General features: G+C 55.5%; 1 protein-coding gene across 1 annotated transcript in view; it reads right to left on the reverse strand.

Moving 5' to 3' along the window:
• Positions 1-8,777, reverse strand: part of SMO (smoothened, frizzled class receptor) — a 31,885-nt gene extending 23,108 nt beyond the window's left edge. The window contains exon 1 of the mRNA XM_030581733.1: positions 8,632-8,777. The gene's annotated coding sequence lies outside the window, so the exon portion shown is untranslated. The remainder of the gene's footprint in view (positions 1-8,631) is intronic.

The following is an 8,777-nucleotide window of genomic DNA, read 5'->3' on the forward strand; positions in this document are numbered from 1 at the left end:
GAGACCATCTACAAGCAAAACTCCTTTCCAGCCTTTGCAAAGTAACACGGCAGCGTCATGCAGGCACCTTGGGGCTTGGAAGTGATGAGAAAGGGGGAGGTGGAAGTGAAACGGATGATCTTGTTTTGCTAATCAAACTGATGAGAAATGCCAAGTGTGAGCAGCTGACGTAAGAGAAGCAAATGCAAATTTTAAATCATTTCCATGTTCATTATCTCACCTGTTGTTAGTAGAATAGGAAAGGCCGTTTGTTTATTAAAAACATTTGGATTTTTATCTTGACCACCATTTCAGCATCAGTTTTAACTCCACCATTGGTGCCCCTGCCAATGTTGGCACACGCTCCATAACCCACACGGCCCTGGTGTCCTCACCCACCCCCCTCTTACAGGTCTGAGTCCTTCCCAGACCCCACTCACTTCTAAATATGGGTCAGAGACTCCCTCACAACTTCACCCAATGGCTTATACAAGCAGAAACCCCCCCCTACCCCAGCATCTCACAGTGAGCCTGGAAGGTCAGTGGATTATATCACCATGTGACAAGATGAGGCTATACTCACGTGTATTGGTGTGGAAGCAAAGTTAGTCCCTGGAGAAGCGAGCATTTCCTATCTGTATGTGAAGGGTTGGTAGGGGACATGTGGGTCCATGAACTGTCCTGGAAAGTTGTGTGTGAAAAGGGTTGCGGGGGGGGGGGGGTGTCTGTCTCTGGCTACTTCAAGAGAGTGGATGGTTAAAGGACAGCAGCACAGGGGGCAGAGTTAAGGTTAATCTGGGAACGACAACTGCATGAACACTGCTGGCTCTGCACCCCACTAGATTTAGATTAATCTCCCCTTGCATTTCTAAGGACCACAAAATCTTTTGCATGAAATCTCCGGTGTCGCTTCAGAGCAAGCGGAGTTTTTAAGGGGCCTGGGTTTCATGGGTATTTACTGAGCGCGGTTCCTGAGCTCAGAGAGGAGCGGGCGTGGTTCCCAAGGAGTGCAGTGTAAGTGAGCCACAGACAGTCTTGTACGTGCAAGCAGGCAGAAGGCTGCACAGTGGCTGAGGAGCATGCCTGCGTCTGGCTGATTAACAGCAAGAGTGAACACGTCCTGACGGGTGCTGGCCTCGTGGACTCGTACACCTGAACCAACTTCGGCGGAAGGTTTGGAGATGGAGATGGAAGCGGCCTGGTGAGTCCCGCAGGAGAAGGAGGAGATCCAAGGGGGAGCAGCCTGAAAGAAGGTGGGAAGAGAGATGGGCGGGCAGGAGCTGAGACCAAGGACGGAGCGAGGAGAGGGTGTTGCCGTATGGGGACTCGGAGGGGAGGCAGCCGCTGAAGCAGACGGCAAAGCGAACATAGAGGACGAGAGGTGTGGCTCATGTGATGGGAGTGGAGGAGGTATCCAGGCTGGGCGCCGGGAGCTTTTCAGCAGTAAATGGGCGAGGAGGCAGAGGGGAAGGTTTAGAGGAAAATTCAGATCAGGCGTCTCCACCTGAAATGTGACAGGGGGACATCCTGGAGGGGGATGAGAGGAGAGCGTGAGCAGGGCCGGTGAAAGGAATTTTCGCACCCTAGGCGAAACTGCCACCTTGCACCCCGCCCCCCCGCCCAAGCCCTGCACCAGCTCTGCCCTGGGGCACCCCCCCACCAGCTCCCCTCCACCGGAGCCGTCTGGCACCTCCCGACCCCAGCTCACCTCTGCTCCAGAAGCCCTGCTGTCGTGTGGCTCCTGCCACGTGCGCTAAGCAGCGGAGCTCTGCTCAGCCGCCGGCGCCCTCTCCGGCAATGAGAAGGATGGAGCGGCCGCTGCGCTGGGAGGGAGAGGGAATCTGAGAAGCCAGCAGCCAGCCCAGGGGTTCCTCTGGGTCAGCGCGCCGCCGGCAGCCCGAACCCCTGGGCTGGCTGGCTGCCGGCGGTGGCGCGCTGACCCCGGGCAACCCCGGGGCTGGCTGGCTGCCGGCGGTGGCGCGCTGACCCCGGGCAACCCCGGGGCTGGCTGGCTGCCGGCGGTGGCGCGCTGACCCCGGGCAACCCCGGGGCTGGCTGGCTGGCTGCCGGCGGTGGCGCACTGACCCCGGGCAACCCCGGGGCTGGCTGGCTGCCAGCGACGCGCTGACCCAGGGCAACCCCAGGGCTGGCTGCCGGTGGCTCAGACTCCCTCTCCCTCCCAGCACAGCGGCCACTGAAAGGCTTTAAAAAAAATATTGGGCGCGCCGCTTTTTGGCATCCCCAAATGTTGGCACCCTAGGCAACCACCTAGTTGGCTTAAATGGTAGCACCGGCCCTGAGCGTGAGCACAGACTGGAATGGGAAGATGCTTATTTGGGGCTGAACGGCTGAATCCTGCTGTTCAAACAAGAACAATCTGAGGTCTGGGACACAGGTCTTACAGCAACAGGCTAGAGACGCTCAGTCTATGTCATTCACCCAAGATAACCCGGAGAGGTGACGATGATGGTAGGGGGAAGACGGGCTAGCAGAGAGCTCAGGCCTTGACTCTGCAGCCCACATTAACCACGCACCAGCCACAGAACGCGTAGGCTCTTCTACTTACTCTCTGTGCAAACACACCCCTACAAGACACACCAGAGAGCCCATCTCTCAGAAACCCAAAGCCTCTGTCCTCTCACTCCTAGCAACAAGCAGACCACGCATTCTCTGGGCCAAGGGGAGTCTGGTCCAATGATCAGAACATGGACCTGTGTGCCAGGACTCCTGGGTTCTATCCCCACCTCTAGGAGCAGACCTGGTTCCACTTCCAGCTTTGCCACTGATTCTCTGTGTGACTCTGCTGGTCACATCACCCGCCCTGCAACTGGTTTTCTCCACCTGCCAAACAGGGATAACACTTCCCTAGCTCACTGACGTGCCTGTAACACGCACTGAGGCCCTTGATGGGAAGTCTCTAGAGCAGGCCCAAGCAGTATACACACCAGGGTGAAATACACCAATGTGCGATATTGATCTTGGGGAGTGGGGCTCATCTTATAGGCTGGCTACTGGGCTGCCTCCATGGTGGAGAGATCTTCTACCCTCCCTGCATTCACTCCAGCTTTCCAACACTTGCCCTGCTGCAGAGCCGTGATCACAGGGCTAGGGCTACAGCGGGGGCATCCCACTAGCTCCACGAGGAACGAAAAGGCAGCTCCTGGGCCACCCTGGGAAAGACCAGGTCTTCCCTCTCCACATACGGGAGCTTTTTAGTATAACTTATGCCTGGAGTAGGAGCCATCTGGAGAATGCCCTGGTGCACCAAGCCACTCTTCCCTTCGTCCGCCAGTCCAACACACACTGTGCGAGCAGTGGAACGCAGGGGCCCCAGCACCCCTTTACTTCCCAACAGGGGCGCCTTTCCTCCCTCCACACAGGCTCAGAAGAGAGGACGGGGGGAACCTTCCCCTCCCAGCGGGCACTGAGGGCTGGGGAAAGGATCCAAGAACCGTTGCCAGCCAGGAGGCAGGGCTGGCTCCTTTCCAGAGTGCACCGTTTGCCTGCGTCTGTTGGAATCTGCGTCAGCTGATGCCGTAGGCCCCAATCTGCTGCAGCCGCCTGACCCCTCCGCAGAACGTCACAGTCCCTGGAGGATATCAAGCCTCTGAGAAAGGCTGGCATTGCTGGAAGGAGTTTTCTGCGGCAACCGCATGCAAGGTTTTCCAAAGGCTCAGCACTGGCCTAATTCTGCTCTCCCTGAAGTCAATGAGACTCCCCCATTGGCGTCTACGGGGGCTGGGTTAGGGTAACACAGAAGGGTTTTGAAAAGCCCAACCTTACAGCTTCTTCAAAAAGCGCAAGCTGCAGAAAACCCTGCTGCCCGCAAAGAAGTCCTGACGTTGGCTAAGGAGACTCATCCCCTACTACTCCAACGACCCAGCTCTGGCCGGCTTCCAATGAAACCGTTAATGTTTTTTGTATTTAGAGATTAAAAAATATATATATCAAATTAAGCCTGTGCATTACTTTGCATTGAAACCTAAAGACACGTTAGGGCTGGGAACAGATTGGGTCTTGCTACTTCATTAGCATCTGCAGATCACTGAGGCTAAGGGAAAAAAATGACCAGGGCTGTCAGTGCTTCAAGCCACGAATTGAGGGAATCAGGAATAAATTTCTTCCCATGATACTGTGTTGCTCTATATTCACAGAGTTCAAGGCCCGAAGGGGCCATTAGATCAGCCTCCCGTGTAACTCAGTCCATGACATTTTCTCCTGGGCTGAGCAAGTCACTTGCATTTGACTTAAGCGCATCTCCCCAAAAGGCCTCCCTCCCGGTTTGATCTGTAGACAAGAGCTGGAGAATTCACCATTTATTAAAGACGACATTAGGACCCTGTATTTCCTCCCCACGGACACCCTTATGCGCTGTAATCAAGTCACCTCTTAATCTTCTTTTGGACGAGCTAAACAGACTGAGCTCTTTCGGTCTCACCGTGAAGCATTTTTTCCAGCCCTCGAACCATTTCTGTGGCTCTTCTCTGCACCCGCTGCAATTTTCAAACATTCTTTTTAAAAGATGCTAGACCTGGACATGGTATTCCAGTATTTTGCCATTGACAGAGGTAAAATCACCTCCTTTCTCCTATTCCCCACCCAGCCTTTACACATCCCAGGCTCACGTTAGCCCTTTTGTCACAGGATGGCACTGGGAGCTTGCCCAGTTCCACAATCACTGCTTTCCAGGATGCAGTCCCCCATTCTGTGCCTAGGTCCCACGCTCTATGTTTCCAGGTGTAGGACTTTGCGCTGTTCTGTATCAAAACACATATACAGAGTTGGGTTCTCCTGCTGCACCCATCTCCATGGTATCGGCGCACCAGAAATACATCGTATGGTCCTTTTTGTCTTCCGCTAAAGCACACGGCATGCCAGACGAACCACTGGTTGACTCAAATACAGGCATCTCTACCATCCTAGAACTATAACTCTCCCCGTCCCCTGCAGATATCATCCTCGTGTTGATAGGATAGCCGACGAAAGCTACAACTCAGGCTAATTTGGGATACCGTGTCCAGTGGGCACATCTAAAGAAGCATTCAATCACACTAACCAGGCCCTCCAGCACAGAATCTGAGACCCCTAAGGTTAGAAGGGACCTCAAGGCTCATCTGGTCTAACTCTCTGCCAAGAGGCAAGAGAAACCACAAAAGGCAGATGGCTAGCCTCTTTTTGAAAACCTCCAGTGAAGGAGATTCCCTGACCTCCCTAGGCACCTGTTCCATTGTCCTCCTGGCCTTGGCCTTACAGTTAGAAAGAGTCTCCTGAGATTTAATCTAAATCTGATTCCTGGTAGTTTTGTCTACAGGCAAACAGTCCAAAAAGGAGAATATACTAATAGTAACAGAACAAAACAGAGTGCAGGCAGAGACAATATTAGCCATGTATGACCCTCATACACTGCAAGCCAGTTGGTGCTGTTGGTTTCCTCCATGTATGATACACGGACGTCTTCCATCTTTTACAAGGAGGTGCAGCCTATGGACACTGCTTGCCCTGCATCCAGCGCCTGGTGCCAATGCATGCAGGGCTCTGCAGTTTCAGCAGTATGCACACAGATACTAAGGCTGGGGACAGCTTCAGTGCGCACCAGCTAATGCAAATTAGATTTGGCACGTGGGATCCTGGCAGATTGCTAGTGAAAGCGTCAGCCGGGGAAAGGCTGGCTACCGCCACGCACCGCAGGATGTGCTGATGAATGCTCAGAACGAACGGGGCGCACCAGACCACCGGGGCAGCAAAAGCTCATTTTGTTCGGTAGCCGTGATTTTATCATGGTGAAACCCGCCAGACACACTTGGAGAGGGAAGTTCTCCATTCAGCCGTCCACCAGCCAGGGCAACAGCAGCGTTCACAGCCCAAAACCAGTATGTCTGATGCCCAACACCCACTCTCTTGGGAGTTCTAACGAGGGGGCCAACCCTGGTTTTGGGAGTTGGGCTGAAACCAATGTCATATACACCTCTACCTCGATCTAACGCTGTCCTTGGGAGCCAAAAAATCTTACCGCGTTATAGGTGAAACCGTATTATACTGAACTTGCTTTGATCCACCGGAGTGTGCAGCCCCCTCCTCCCCCCCCCGCGAGCACTGCTTTACCGCGTTATATCCAAATTTGTGTTGTATCAGGTGGCGTTATGGTGAGGTAGCGGTGTACCAGGTGATAACTTACAGCTCCTCCTGACATAGGCCAGGTCAGAACTGGCATACGAGAGATCCAGGAAAGAGATAATGGCTCATTACCAGTCTCCTAAGCCAGTGACTCTCCACCTCTCCAGACGACTGTACCCCTTTCAGGAGTCTGTTTTGTCCTGCATACCCCAAGTTTCACCTCACTTAAAAACAACTTGGTTACAAAATCAGACAAAAAAACAAGTGTCCCAGCACACTATTACTGACAAATTACTGACTTTCTCATTTCCTGTATAACTGTAAAATAAATCAATTGGACTATAAATACTGTACTTGCGTTTCAGTGTAGCGTATATCGAGCTCTAAACAAGTCATTGTCTGTACGAAATTGTAGTTTGTACTCACTTTGCTGGTGCTTTTTTTGCAGCCTGGTAAAAGTAGGGCAATATCTAGAGGAGGCAATGTACCCCCTGGAAGACCCTTGCATACCCCTAGGGGTATGTGTACCCCTGGTTGAGAACCACTGTCCTAACCCACCCAACTCCCCCAGCTCCTTCATTTGCACCTGACCAATTCCCTCCCCGTCTTTCCACCCTCATCCTCCAGGGACAGCAGCCTTTGGAGGGTTCCCTTTCCAGGGCTGGGAATCAGCTGCTGCTGCGACCAGGGTTCATTAAGTCCAGGCTCTGTGGAATTGTCCCTGGTAACTGCTGGCTCCTACCTGTTTAGGTTACAGACAGCAGTGTAGGTTTGGTCCTAGCCCTCCTGGCTGCAGGGAAGAATACTGATTTACGTGGGCAAAGCAAAGCCATCCTCCATTCTGCCTCATGGCTCAGCAATGAAACTGCCCCCAGCTCAGTCCTGAGGGCAGACAAGCCGCAGGAAAAAACCCAACCTGGGACTCAGAACCTGGCTGGAGCGCGCCGCATCAGCAGACAAAGAGTCACTTTCCCCTTTGCACTTCGAAGTGCAGAGCTGCTCACCGGTGGGAATGACCAGTTGCTTTCCTGGCCACACCTGCACATCGGAGCGCCGCACCCAGCGTGCCATCCACGGTCCCATGCAGCTTGGCACTGTATGAACCTAGGGTCACCGTAGGGCTGGTGTGATGAGACACCGCGCGCTGTCAGTAGGGACCGAACCCTGGATCGTCAGTACCAAAAGTACAGACCTGTGATGCTTGAGCTAAAGGAATCCAGCTGGCGCCTGGAGAAGGCTCTCAACACTTAGACCCAGACACCTTAAGCTGGTGCATTACAGCAGAAGGAATAAAGGGAGTCCAGGACACATCTGTAAGAACTACACTCTCCTGTGACCTGCCCCCCAATTCCCCAAGCCCCCTGTGAGCTCTGCTTCTCTCCCCGCTGCCGCCTGCACTTGGCCACCCGATGCCAAGTGATCTACCCCTGTAAGGTGTGCAGTAAAATACCCCCTCTTTTTATACCCAATGGCCCCCTAACATCCCTGTATGGCCTGTCCCCATGCTCCTCCAGGCTCCCTCTGAATTTGTCCTTTGCCCCCCCCGAACTTCCCCCCAATACCTCCAGCATTTGCCCCCAGGGCCCCATGATGTGCCCCCTCCCCCAAGCCTCCTGCATGACCACCCCTCCCCCTGTATTTGCCCACATCCCTTCCCCCATGACCTGCTTCTTCCCCTAAGGCTCCCTATATGACCTGCCCGCTCCCCCTGAATTTGCCCCCATGCCCTGCCCCATGCATTTCCCTCCTGGCCCCATAGCCTACCCCCCTGCATTGGTCCCCAGCACCCCATGCCTTGCCCCCTCTCCCTGCACTGGCACCCAGACCCCATGCTGTACCCTGTGCATTTGCCTCCTTGTCCCGTAGCCTACCCTCTTGCATTAGCCCCCCACTCCTTATATCCTGCCCCCTCTCTTGCATTAACCCCCAGCACCCCATGCCCTGCCCCTCCCCCCATGCTCTGTCCCCCCCACATTAACCCTCAGCCCTCTATGTCCTGCCCCTGCATTGGCACCGCCATGCCCTGCCCTGCCCCCCTTCCCCTCCATTAGCTCTCAGTCCTCTATGCCATGCCCCCCTGCATTGGCCCCCCATGCCTCGTCCCCCTCCCACTGCACTGACCCCCCTACCCCCATGCCCTGCCCCCATGCCCCTGCACTGGCTCCCAGTCCCCCCATGCCCTGCCCCTCTGCATTTCCCCCCAACGCCTTGTCCTCCTCCCCCTGCACTGGCTCCCAGTCCCCCCATGCCCTGCCCCTCTGCATTTCCCCCCAACGCCTTGTCCTCCTCCCCCTGCACTGGCTTCCAGTCCCATGCCCTGCCCCGCTGCATTCCCCCCCCCACGCCTTGTCCCCCGCCCCCTGCATTAGCTCCCAGCCCTCTATGCCATGCCCCCCTGCATTGGCCCCCCATGCCTTGTCCCCCTCTCTCTGCTCTGGCCCCCCGGCCCCATATCCTACCCCCTCCCCCTGCACTGGCTTCCAGTCCCCCCATGCCTTGCCCCTCTGCATTTCCCCCCCCCATGCCCTGCCCTCGTACCGGACCAGAGCAGCAGCTTGTCGTGCGCCTCCTCCTGGGAGCCCGAGTCGGCGGCCAGCAGCGTGGAGGTGGCGGCGTAGGGCAGCGCCGAGCCCAGGCAGGCGTTGGAGCGGAGGCGCTCGCAGGGCGCCGCTCGCTTGCAGCGG

This window comes from Gopherus evgoodei, chromosome 1 (genome assembly GCF_007399415.2).
Source record: "Gopherus evgoodei ecotype Sinaloan lineage chromosome 1, rGopEvg1_v1.p, whole genome shotgun sequence".
Taxonomy (NCBI): Eukaryota; Metazoa; Chordata; order Testudines; family Testudinidae; genus Gopherus; species Gopherus evgoodei.